Source organism: Thunnus maccoyii, chromosome 3 (genome assembly GCF_910596095.1).
Source record: "Thunnus maccoyii chromosome 3, fThuMac1.1, whole genome shotgun sequence".
Lineage (NCBI taxonomy): Eukaryota > Metazoa > Chordata > Actinopteri > Scombriformes > Scombridae > Thunnus > Thunnus maccoyii.
The window spans coordinates 36,062,128-36,076,163 of NC_056535.1; the positions used below are offsets into that span (position 1 = coordinate 36,062,128).

General features: G+C 38.9%; 1 long non-coding RNA gene across 1 annotated transcript; it reads left to right on the forward strand.

The window, feature by feature from the left end:
• Nucleotides 1-8,864: 8,864 nt before the first annotated feature.
• LOC121889702 lies at nt 8,865-13,448 on the forward strand. The gene is made up of 4 exons (XR_006093605.1): nt 8,865-8,912; nt 10,230-10,380; nt 12,212-12,250; nt 13,289-13,448. It is a non-coding gene; the product is annotated as an uncharacterized LOC121889702 (long non-coding RNA).
• The last annotated feature ends 588 nt before the right edge of the window (nt 13,449-14,036 follow it).

The following is a 14,036-nucleotide window of genomic DNA, read 5'->3' on the forward strand; positions in this document are numbered from 1 at the left end:
CCATCTTAAAATCAATCCCATATTTTTGACTGGTAACCAGTGGAGGGAGGCCAGTACAGAGCTGACATCTTTCTCTCTCTTTGGTGCCAGAGTCTTGCTGTTGCAGACAAGACAGGGAGGACGGACTGACTCCCACATACAGGGAGTAAGTGAGATGTGAGGTGATAAAAGCATGTAAAAAAAAGTGTCTCCAGACTCACAGAAAAGGTTTTATTTTTGCCATTGACTTGATGTGAAAAAAGTTACTGCTGAAGACCGAATTTATTTGTTTACCAAATTTTAATGTATATAGATTTCTTGCGTGTTTGCTGAGATTTGAGGACAGAGATTCTAGAGAGTTGACTATATATATATATTTTTTTTTTTAAACATGCTGTGGTGCAACCACTTTTAAAGAAACCCAGCCTTGATCCCTCAGTTTTTAATAATTTTAGACCAATTTCTGAACTTCCCTTTTTAAGCAAAGTTTTAGAAAAAGCGGTTTCAACCCAACTTTTAGCTTTTGTGTCAAAAAGATCTTTGAGAAATTTCAGTCTGGTTTTAGAGCTTTTACATAGCACAGAAACTGCCCTCCTCAAGGTAACTAATGACCTCCTTTTAGCAGCTGATGGGGGGGGAGAGCGCAATTTTAATCACTGCAGTTGATTGGTTTTATTCTTAATTTTTAGAAAGAACCCTCTCGGTCACCATCGGTAACTTCACTTCTTCCTCAGCCCACATTACCAGTGGTGTTCTGCAAGGTTCAATTTTAGGTCCAATTTTATTTTCCATCTACATGCTTCCACTCGGCCAAATCATTCAACAACACAACGTTTCTTTTCATCGCTGTGCAGACGACACCGATACACCTTCCCCTGAGACCCTTTGGCCCAAGAAGCCTAGCTGCTGCTGTAGATTATCTCAGCAATGCCAACTGTTGGATGGCACAACATTTCCTTCAACTCAACAACTCAAAAACAGAAATCATACTGTTCAGTCCCCCTAATCCGAAAAACCCCATCAGTCTTGGTCCCCTATCCACCTACATGAACCCCCACTGCCAGAAATCTAGGAGTACTGTTTGATTCTGATTTAAGTTTCAAACCACACATTAAAAAAGTTGTCCAGTCCTGCTTCCTCCAAATAAGAACCATTTCTAGAATTAAGCCAATGCTCTCCCACTCTGACCTTGAAAAAATCATTCACACTTTCATTTTCTTCAGACTAGATTACTGTAACTCTCCTTTCCAGCATAAAACAAAAATCCCTCTCTTGCTTCCCAACTAGTTCAGAACGCATTAGCTCGGCTTCTTACTGGTTTTAACAGATCACATCACCCCAATCCTGGCTTCTCTCCATTGGCTCCCTGTTCATTTTAGAATTGATTTTAAGATTTTACTGATCATTTTTAAAGCACGTCTGGGTCTCCAGGCTGCCGAGGCTTAAAGTCGAGGCTTAAATCTAAAGATGAACATGCCATCAGGGCCCCTCGTTTGTTTGGAACAACCTGCCTGAGGAGATAAGTAACTTCTTTTAAATCACGTCTTGAAACCCATTTCTACAGACTTGCTTTTGTCTTTCGATCATCTCTCTATCATCTTTTAATCTTTTTATCATCTCTCTATTATTTTTCTTTGTCTTCTACTGCTGTCTTCTTAATGTCAGACTTAGTATTGTACTGCCTTTGCTTTGTCTGTCAAAGCACTTTGTAAACTCTGTTTTTAAAGATGCTATATAAATAAAGATATTATTATTAGTATTAGTAGTAGTAGTAGTAGTATATCAGGAGCGATATTTTCAGGACCAATAATGAGGACCTCAGTCTTACTTTAATTTAGCTGATAGTTCATTTTTGGCCATAACAACCTCAAGACAGCTTAAAGAAAATGTTAGTGAAAAGGCTTTAAACTCAGGGCTAACGTTAGCTCATTAGTTAGCAGCACTGTTGATTATTTAAGTAAAGAAAGCTCACAAATTGACTTTTTTGAATTGACTCCATAAAAATATCTTTTTATGTCCATGCTGTTTTGTATTTCAGTGCTGCAAATAACTTTTGACAAAAAGAAATAATTTGGCTGCTAATAATAGCAAAGGACAACAAGCTAACGTAGACTAATCATGTTCCATACACTTTTCGGCCTTCAGCACACGTCAGCGACCATTCCTCTGTTGTTAAGAGACAGACAAGCATGTTTGTGTGCCCATTCTCTGGGGGGAGTATCCATCGGACAGTTTACACTTTGATTGATGTGTTTTGGACCAATAGTGTTTGAGAAAAGTGCCTGCCTGCGTACGGAAGATCATAAAGGTCAACGGTGTTCCGTACAGAGTGCATAACTTGATTTAAACAGCGAAAGTGGACGATAAAACCGACGATAAAGCCATTTATTTATTTTTAACTGAAGAAAACATGATTTAAACTAGGACTTACAAAGAAGAAAGGTGAGTACCTTTTTATTTAGATTTAATGGACGATGGGGAGGCCACACATCACATGGTGGCCTCCATGGACTCCATTAATTCCTGATTATGGACACCTTAAAGGGCGTTATCCAGCTTATACTATGGTCATTTGCCAAAGAAAAAAAAAAAAGACTTAATTTATATTTTCATGCACTTTGCAATCAAAATCTAATGATTTTAACAAGCCATATCTCAGTTTCCCTGGTAACACCTGAGGGTCCTGGAACAATCATTACCATCCCATAAGGTTCTTATATAATGGAAACATTGTTCACCACTCCACTATCAAGATTTTCACGAACAAATGATAGACCATGTGTACTGTCGGCCGCAACCTGAACTAGCAAGTTGAACAGCGAATAGGATGTGAGAAGTATCACTAAGTTCAGAGGGGCAGTGTACTTCCTGCAGTTTGTGTTACAGTCACCATCCAATGGTGCTCAGAGGACGAAGCACTTAATGTATTACCTTCTCAATTCGTTCTTTTTTTGTGTTAATCTCATCTTTTTAATTTTATATTTGATTTAATTCTCCTGGCGTTAACTCCTCGTGCTGTTTCTCCTTTTTCCTTTTCAATTTATCTTTCTTCAGCTGCATCTCAGTCATCAAAGATGTCATATTATCCAAATAAGTTTAAGAAATGTTTAAGTCATTGTTGTAATTAGATGTTAGCTTGTTAATGTAATGCAATAAATTGTAAACGGAGATTTTGACTGCGTCCCTGTTGCTACGGTTACTCATTTTAGCCAGTGCATTAATTGAGAGCAGAGTAGGAATTAATGGACACTGTGCAGCCAACCAGAATCGAGTATTCACCCAGACCATGGCATAATTTACATTAACTGACTAAGAAAAGTTAATGATTTAAATTAAAAACACAGTTAAAGGCAACCAAAATTAAAAAAAACATTAATGATAAAACTGATTAAAATGACAAATGTACATGTCTGTGTGCACTTTTATGCGGACAGACAGCACTTATGGTGCGGCCAGTCATCGTCTGGCACTTCCTCCACCTCTGCACACTCCACATGAAATCATAAATTGCAGAGGTCACACTGGACCCATTCATCTATGGCATCATCTCCTGAGTGAGACCACTCTATTGCAGATAGCGTAGTGTTCCCATCTACTTCAGCTGGAGGAGGTGCCTGTTTTGTCTTTTTTTCCTCCTCCTTCTTTGCCATCTCCTCCTTGCGCTTTCTCTTCTTCTTTTTCATTCTCCTCAGCTTCTTTCTGCACCAGCAGGTCAAACCCAGCAAACATGCCCCTTTGAGGCCCATGTGGGGCCAATGCAGGCAGAAAATTAAGCCCGCAGGAGCAACCCACATTACCAGCATGGAATGGAGGGCATGTGTGGGCCCCTCTATGAGCCACAGTGTGACAGCCCACACTGTGGGCATATTGCATACTGGGGGAATACCAGGAGCATGCTAGTGAGTATACTGTGGGCCCACGTGGGCACAGTGCTCCAGTGTCCCTGTGGCCATGCTCTGTGGATCTATACAGAATAATTGCGCTTGTTAAAAGTAGCAGTAATAAATACAATACTTACATTTATTTACAGTCAGGTGAGAAGGAAAAAATGAATAAAATATATTGAAAATTGAGTACAAAACTGAGCATGTGGATGTGGCCAGAAAAAAAACATTTCTTTTTATATAACAACATAGAACCACATTAGAAGACAATAAGTATATAATATAATAATATAATGAATCTCATCAGGGGCATCAGTGGATCTCTGCCATTTATCCTCTGGTCCTTCTGGTCCTTCCCCCATCCTGGTCTCTTGCATTATGGAGCCACATTTTAATTGAAACCTCCACTTCGGATGCTACACTTGTGTTTTCACTACTGTTAGGGCTTTTCCACCTCAGGAAGTTTACTGCGTGGCACCAAGAAAGTTTTGAGGAACTCAGGAACTAAACCTGCATTTTTACTGGAGGAACCTGAGATTAATGTGAGTTCCTGGATAGTTCCAGGTGTTTATTAATCACAGTAGTAAGCATAGTAAGCATAACATTTACTATTGTAATTTCACAAGTTTGTAGGCTGTATCTATGTCCATACTTAAAAACTACTATTGGGAATAACACATTTATGTCAAAAAATATGAACAGTAAATGCAGTAAATGAATATCTTAGACTTGCAGGTGCCAAAAGAGAGACAGATATTTATGTTTTTTAATTTTAAAAACCTCTTTTTGTTCAAAACAGAGTTTTCTAAATACAGTGATGCTGTATTTTCAAAAAGCAGAAAAAGAAAATTTAAAAAAAGATGTAAATAAATAAAAATAAATGAATAGAAAAAAACATAATTGAGCTCAAAATGAGGACAGAAATCAGGTCATTCTCTACAACAGAACATAAAACATTTTTAAGGCGCCATATGCTTGTGAACTCTTCCATATTGTTTGTTGTGCTATAAAAACTGAAATCAACTTTCAATCTGGCCTTCATGTCCTGACAGAAATAGTATTCACACCAAGTCCAAAGAGTCTTCTATCTTATTCCTTCTGCTGAGGTAGATTTAGTCATTTTTGCTCGACCCAAACCCAAACAACTCCCATCTCACTCCCCACCTCTGACTGTAGTTTATCCAAACATCCTCTGAAACAGGGAACACAGTCTGCCACAGTCCAAAAAGCAGTGATAAACTTTCTCTCTGTCAGCAGAAAGGACAGATATCACTTACATTGGGGTTAATAACAGAAACAAGCATTGACAGCCACAATACTGTGCAGAATTCTACACTGCAAATCTCCAACCCTTTTGGTTTATATGGTGCTCTCCACACAGGCTTGACCTCAATTTTAAGCCATAGATGAGCTCTCCAAGGGGCTTCAGTCCTGTATATAGTTTTGCCTCCCATGACTTTTAACCTGTTTGCTGGAGCCTCGCTGGACTCCAACAGTTGACCAGTGCAGTCTTTAAAATCAGAAACAAGTGTTACTGCAGGGAAAGGATCATCAACATTTGGTTGACAGTGTCAGTTATCGTGTGCATGTAATAAAGAGAGCTCAGTCTGTCAGCTCACATTTCCAGGTGTTGAGCAGCTCTCCCAAACAAGAGGCCAGATCTGTATTGTTGATCAAATGGTAAATGGACTGTACTTGTATAGCACCTTTCTAGTCTTCAAACCACTCAAAACGCTTTTTACACTACGTGTCACATTCACCCATTCACACACATGTATACGCTGAATGGGTACAGGTACCATATAAGGTCCCAACCTGCCCATCAAAGGGAACTAACTATTCACACACATTCATATACTGATGGCACAGCCATCAGGAGCAATTTGGGGTTCTGTATCTTCGACGCTTCGACATGCAGACTGGAGGAGCCGCGAATCAAACCGCTGGTCTTCCGATCAGTGCACGACCCGCTCTACCTCCTGAGCCACAGCCGCCCCGATGAGGTCCATATTGTTCCATCACATGACCCACCATGATGATCCCTGCTGAGCAGAGCCACTGCAGCACAAAGGGTCCCGCTGTGCGCTCTGAGTTGAAACAGGTCCCTTGCGCTACTGGCTCTCTCAAAAGCCAAGACAGGGAAACACAGTTTGTCAGGTTCTGTTTGTGGAACATTCCCCACACAGTAAACAGTCCATGGTAAAACCTGCTCAGCTCATCACAGACTAAGGATTCACTTTTTCCCCAGTTTACCTTAGCAGAGGATAGTAACAACAGTTTCAACAGGGACATTAACATCACCTTGTTTTATAACAAGGACAATAACATCATCGGCGTAAGTAGATCATTTAAAAACTTTCTCACAACGAGGAGGGTTTATACCTGAAAGATGCAGTCCTGGTTTATGCAGGAGAGGCTCTACAGCCAGGGAATACAGCATGCCAGACAGGGAACAGCCCTGTCTGACTCCCCTCTGAACCATAAAAGTAACACTTAAACCAACGTTAACCTTTAGTACACTCTCAATGTCACTGTACAAGACCTGGATCTTGGCTATGAGATCAGAGCTGAACTAAAAGGCATTCAGTGTCTGCCACAAGCACTGGTGTTCAACTTGGTCAAAAGCATTTTCTTGATCTATATAAATCAGACCAAGTTCACAGCCCAATGGTCTGGAGAGGTCTAAAATATCACAAATTACAGCTTGATTCCACTGGGCGGGTGTGCGTCACACTCTGGCTCCGACACAACCGCCAGAGCTGATCGTGGACACTCTAGTGAATGCTTATCATCCAACCAGACGTGCTTCATTGCATTTCAGAAGCGTCCCAGAAGTGGCTCTCTGCTCCGCTTTGCTAAACATACGCACCAAGTCTATTTTTGATGGAATCAAAGCTGCAAAGAGCAGATTGAGCAGACAGGAAGTCAAACACAGAAACAGCGTAGAGCATCCGGTTAATTTTCAAAATAAAACACCCTGCACAGATTCCCACACTCTCATATATCAGAAATAAACACAATTAAGTCAAGTCAAGCATATTTATATAGCACATAGCACATTTCATACGTGTATAAACCCAATGTGCTTAAAAAGAAAAACAAAAAAATAGGTAAAGCTACATGACAAAAACATATTTAATTACATTAACATTGCATATATAAAACATATGAGATAAAAGCATAAAATAAAGAGTTACATATATAAAAACATATAAGACAACATCTAGAATTTGAAGGTAAGAAGGTATTACAATAAAGAGAGTAGGATATAGAGGTATTATTATCATTAAAAAGGAATAACAATAATAATACTGATTCTAAAATGAGGATTTTACTCGTTAATCACACACTTTAATCCTAACTAATAGCTGGTGAAAAAAGATATGTTTTTAGTCTGCTTTTAAAACAACAAGTTGTAGCAGACTCCCTGTGGGGTAGGACGCCATGTAGAGAACAGAACAAAACTGTGTCAGATCGGATATGCAACGCAGATGCACCAGGTAGGATCCTGGCATTCAGAGTAATGTTGTCAGATATCAGCCTGCTGGGTACACAAAAGGTTTGGTCAACATGAATGACATGCTCCATCATTTTGCTCAGTCTCATGACCAACAGCTTGGACAAAATCTTGTAGTCAGTGCAGAGCAGAGCTACAGGCTGCCAGTTCTTAATCTCCTGTAGATCAACTTTCTTAGGGAGAAGGGTGAGGACTGCTCTCCTGCCGCTCAAAGAAAACTGTCCTTTATTAAGGCCGTCTCTGAGAATGATCAGTAAATCCTTGCCAATCACAGGCTAGAAAACTTTGTAGAGATCTGCAGGAAGGCCATCAATGCCTGACTACTCTCAAGGCTCTGCAGTGCAGCATGTAGCTCATCAGTGGAGTTCTGTGCATCCAAGTCTGCATTGGCCTCCATGGGAACCTTGAATAGGCCCTCGAAGAACGACTGCACCACCTCTGGTCTCTCCTGGAACTCCTTCTTGAAGAGCTCCTCATAGACGGTGACTGGAGATCTGCAAATCTCTGCAGACTCCTGCAGCAGGTGCCGAGTGTCCGACCACTGGGATTGCACAAGTTTTTTTTGTCCATTCCTGCATTTGAAGCTGAAGACAACGATAGAGGGAGCATCCATTTTGGCAACATTTTGGAAACGGGAGCGAACCAGAGCACCTCAAGCTGAAAAACCCAGCAGGTCAGATAGAAGTGACTTTTTGCTTTTGAGAGGTTTAATTTGTTCTCTTTCTCCTTTAACTCTGCCAAATCTCGCAGCTCCATTATTTCTCTCTCCAGAGCTTTCATAGACCTGGTCATGTCCCTTGTGACATTGACTGTACTGTGGACACAGAGAGCTTTAACTATTTTACTACTATTTTATCTATTTTACCCTTCCCTATATCCCACTACTGTTGTTAAGAAGTGTATTCAGATTTTGTTTTATCATAGTTACTCCAAAAGAGACTGAAAGCATTTTTACATAATGGGCATATTAAGCAACTTTGAAGAACATTGGCCTGAGGTTTCAAACAGTGAAATCTATCAAGCCTAGCCATAATTATCTTTAGCATGAACCCAAGTGTTTCGATGCTGTGTGATGAAGATGCATCCAAGCCTCACATAAATCATTCCTAATGTGTTGTGTTTGTATTGTGTTGTGTTAACAGAGTTTGCAGCATATGTTGTCAAATTGATGATCTTTTCTTCATTTGCTTGTGTACAGGCTGCAGCCTTTTAAATATACATTTTAATAAATGTTATAAAAATGAATTTTAATACGTGTTATTCTGACTTTTATTGTATGTATAACTTATTTAACGTGTGTGTGTATATAGTGTATATATGTATGTGTGTGTATTTACACATATTTAGACGTACATACAAATAGAAATATAGTGATCAATATTCTACTCTTTAAGACTTTAATTCAATTGACATTATTTGTAATTCTGTTATATAGTTTAATTGCTTTTTATGACCAACTATTGATCATGTCACAATATTGTTTCAGGTGTTTCTACTGTTTTCTGGACGACTTTCTTCTCATTTGGAGAAAAGTAAGCCAGTTATGTCAAGCCTAATGATGCTAGCTAGTCTTCCTGATTTTTATTTGCCTGACAGCACAAGGAGAGAGTTCTGTCTGAGAATACAAAACAACCTCACATAATGAAACACCACACTGCAGGGATGCAGTGCAGCTATACAGAGTGTACCCACCTCTTTTTCTGTCACTTGAGGATGCCCACTTATTAGCCTAATAGCTATTGAAATATGGGGCAGTATAGTATTTTTCTCCTTAGTAATCTACACTCCTTAGTAGTGTATCCACCTTAACAACTGTCACTACAGGCCCTGCTTCACCACAGTAACTCTGGTTGAGGTCACGATCCCACACACTTCATCCTTCTAACACACAACAAGGAACAAGCCAACATCTCTCATTTCAAAATGCATCCTATCCTGGCATGTCCAATCACACCAAGCTTGCACAATCTGCCTGGTATGCACACTGAGAAATTAGGCCCTTTAACAATACAAGATCACAATTCTTAAAATGTGGCTCTACTCATTGTGCACAGAATCAGAAATCACAAGACTCAGTGAACTGATATTGGTTGAGGAATGTGAAAATAATCCCTGTAGTCTTTTTAACAAATACAGTGAAACAATGAAATATAAACACTTGTTAAATATATAAGTGCACAGCTTTTTGGGAACATTAAGGAGAGAAAAAACAGACGATCTCCAGTATATATGCCTGCACTTCACAATACATTGATTCAAGTAGGAGAAAGTTAATCTGACCTTTTTTCCCCATTTGTGATTGCTGCCCCAAACTACAGTATTTTCCTTATTTTTCTTTTTTGTGTATCTATAAAACACTGGAAAACATAGAACATTTTGGAGATGTGAGTTCTGTGACAAAATGGAGAAGAGTCCAGAAACTTTTCAGTTACCTACAAACTACCTTAATTCCTCCAGCAAATCTGATGAACACTGAGACTGTCACTGACCTTACGGACACCTGGGAGTAATGTCCAGACAGTTTATAGATTTCTAGTGAATAATCAACAGTCTAATGTAGAAAACAACATAGATTTTTCCAGTGACCTTAAGAGTGACAATGCAGAGAGACGTTTGATGAGCTACCTGGAGACCTTTCTCAACTGGAGTGACCCAAAATTCTGTTGATGAAACCAAAAAAATTGGTGCACCAGAGAATAAGTGCATTTTTTTCCTACCGTATCCACCCATAACTAGCTAGCTCTGGACCCTAGCCACTTCCAAGGTGCTTAACTTAAGCAATGGTCAACTAACGTGACTTATTGTTATTATAATAATTTATCCCACAATACTCTGCTTACATGCTACAGAGTCATCAGGTTGCATGGTTGTTGCACAGGTTGTGCATACTTCTTACATCCTGAAGATTGGCCACAATGCGATGTCCTGATGTCCCAAACATCATATGCAGCGACACCGAGGGTGCGATTAGGGTACGGCACATGCACGGTATGGATTCAGGTAAAAAAAAAAAAAATTAATTGCAGCATCACAAAATTAAGAGAGAAATAAAAAATAAATAATTAAACAAATCTGAAAGAAGAATTTTCAGGGCTAAAGAGATATAAAACAACCACAGTTTAAGGGCTTTTTTTACCCTTTAACACATGAAAAATGTCTATATTTTAAAATAGATGCAAGTTTATTAGGGAAGGTCATGCATTTTCCCCCCAGTCACTCAGAGAGGATCACGGAAAAAATGTCTGTAGCTCTGGGGAGGGTCAAGATAAAAAGAAAAACCACCACCCAGCCACCCCCACCTCCCTCTGGTAAATAACGAACAGTCCCTAACTCACCACTGTGAGTTATACAGTCGGGTAGGTTGGCCTGCTCCAGCCACCCATGTGCTCTTACACTGGTGCATATTCATTTATAAAGCAATTCTTGACATGCTCCCCCTCCAATCTGTGTGTATATTTCAAAGAAAAGTCCTGGATAATACTCTTTACGCTCTTTATGCTTTTGGTGCAGCTTGGAAAAAAAAGGATGTTTATGTATTCTGCAGCTTCTAACCTGGAATCTGTTTCTGACAGACTTAAATTTAATGAGTTAATCTTGTTAAATGCTTTTAAATCCAAAATGAAAGAACTGAATGCTGATTCGTTTGAATGTCACTGTTTGGTGGATATTTCTTCCTTTCAAAACGTTTATAAGTCGATGCTTCTGCTCCAATATCAGTTCTTATTGTATTGTTGTAATCTGTCTGATACTGCTTGTTTTTATCTGTGCTGCTGCCTTTCTTGTCCATGTCTCCCTTGAACTAGACCAGATCAAAACCTATTATACATGGCTGGAACATGTACAGGTGTGCAAAATTGTGGCGAATCTGTTACAGTGATAGTCAGTAAAGTCGCTTTAATGTGAATTCCTAGATATTAAATGTTCATCTAGAGGCTGCAGTGGAAATTATAAATGAAAGTTTTGACAACTTTGGTTGCAAATTCAGGAGGCTCATCTCTCCGTCCAGTTACTGCACTTACAGCAACACACCTACGCTAATCTGATATAACACGAGTGTCATGTTTTACCTGCTAGACTCATATTTTAATGCTGTTGATCATCATTTGTGATGTGAAAACATCAAAAGAGATAAAAAGATTACATAGTAATTAGTTAGTTATAATAATATATAAATACATTTATATTATTTCTAAATCACTCTGTAAAGCCCCCGATCATCATCACTCACTCACTCATGGACAACTGTGTGTGTGTGTGTGTATGGCTAACCCTGCTGTTGCAGTCCAGCCAGAGAGAAGTTATTAATCTCAATGGGAATTACAAATTTACCTCAGGGGGCTTTACAATCTGTACAGCAATACAACATCCTCTGTCCTTAGACCCTCGATTCAAATGAGGAAAAACTCCCTAAAAAACCCTTTAACAGGGAAAAATGTTAGAAAGTTCAAGAAGAGCAACAGAGGAGGGATCCCTCTGCAGGACGGACAGACAGGAAATAGATGTTGTGTGTACAGAATAGAGCTCTATGCAAAAACATTCACACAGAACTAACATGACAAGAAAGCAATAAGACAAGAATAACATCAAAACAACAGTATTTGTCCTGTAGAACAACGTGAACCTGTTTTGACTCAGTATTCATTTGTTAACGGAGATATTTGCAGTTCTCAGATTGTTTAATGTGAATATTTTTTAGAAGCTGTGAGGATAAAACTATCAGTATTTCACAAGAGAGAATATGACAGTAGTCTAAAAAACATTTGGTATAGCAGAATATGTTTCCTAATATTCTTTCTTTCTTTCTCTCATTAATCATCTCATGACCCCTCAGATTCATCTTATGACTCCTCTGCAGGGCCTCACCCCCCAGGTTTGAAACCACTGCTGTAAAAAACAGATGTCCAGATGCTCCGAGGCTTTTGTGCCTGTTGTAGAAAGGAAATATGGACTGCACAATGGAAAAAAATTAAACATAAATTATTAATAAATAATTAAATTATGTAAAAGTAGAGGCTGAATGCAATGCACAATCTAAAGTCCAGTTTGATAATCCGTCTTCATTATTGGTTGAGGAATGTGAAAATAATCCCTGTAGTCTTTTTAACAAATACAGTGAAACAATGAAATATAAACACTTGTTAAATATATAAGTGCACAGCTTTTTGGGAACATTCAAGAGAGAAAAAACAGACGATCTCCAGTATATATGCCTGCACTTCACAATACATTGATTCAAGTAGGAGAAAGTTAATCTGACCTTTTTTCCATTTGTGATTGCTGCCCCAAACTACAGTATTTTCCTTATTTTTCTTTTTTGTGTATCTATAAAACACTGGAAAACATAGAACATTTTGGAGATGTGAGTTCTGTGACAAAATGAAGAAGAGTCCAGAAACTTGTCAGTTACCTACAAACTACTTTAATTCCTCCAGCAAATCTGATGAACACTGAGACTGTCACTGACCTTACGGACACCTGGGAGTAATGTCCAGACAGTTTATAGATTTTTCTAGTGAATAATCAACAGTGTAATGTAGAAAACAACGTTGATTTTTCCAGTGACCTTAAGAGTAACAACAATGCAGAGAGAAGTTTGATGAGCTACTTGGAGACCTTTCTCAACTGGCAGTTCAGTTTGGAGTGACCCAAAATTCTGTTGATGACCTTATCACCATTCTCAGAAAAAAAATCTCCAACTATCCAAAATGTGCCAGGACCGTGCTCAAAACATGAAAATCTGTGTATGAGATAAAAAAAATTGGTGCACCAGAGAATAAGTGCATTTTTTTTCCTACCGTATCCACCCATAACTAGCTAGCTCTGGACACTAGCCGTGATCGGGGTATGGCACATGCACAGTATGGATTTAGGTGGACTTTTTTTTTGTGTGTGTGTGTAAATGTTTCAGGTTTAAGATGCCACAGCTGGTCCTCCGTACAACAGACTGTTCTCTGTTCCTGCCTCCTGCTGCCTTGAAGGGTTCATTGTTGTTTTGTTCTTTTTTATAATTATTAGAATGTTTTATGATTATTGTTGAGAGTTTTAGGCCTATGTTATACTGAATTGTGTTTATTATGTTGTATTATATCATTTAAAAACTTTAAAAATAAATTTTGATTTTCTTGAAAAAGCTGCTTGTCTTATTGGGATTCTCTTGGCCCACTGTTGGTCAGTCACAACTGTAAAATAAACTGTGGGCCCAAAGCGGGCCCTCAGTGGGCCCACACCACCAGTGAAATGGGCTTTTAGTGTCCAGTCCACACTGTGTCCACCCTTTTGGGCTTGGTGTGGGCTGCCCACTAGGGCCCAATAACTTGGAGTCCACATGTGGACACCATTTCATGATGCATTTCAGCCCTCAGTGGCCCCACACAGGACACAAACAGGGTAGTTTGCTGGATCAGAGCTTGTGTTCATCAGAATCAGAACCAGAATCAGATTTTAGTATAATTTGATACCCAAGTTTACATTGCAAAATTGTTTTGTTTAATGTTAGGGTCATCTTTAAAAAGCACATTTGAGGCACCCTTACTGAAAGATGTTTATGTTTATGTTCAGCTATTCATATTAACTTTTTTTTTTTACTCTCAAATAATTATATTGTTATCTGCATTTAAAAATCCATTATCAGTCTAACTTTGTTTAATACTCTGTGT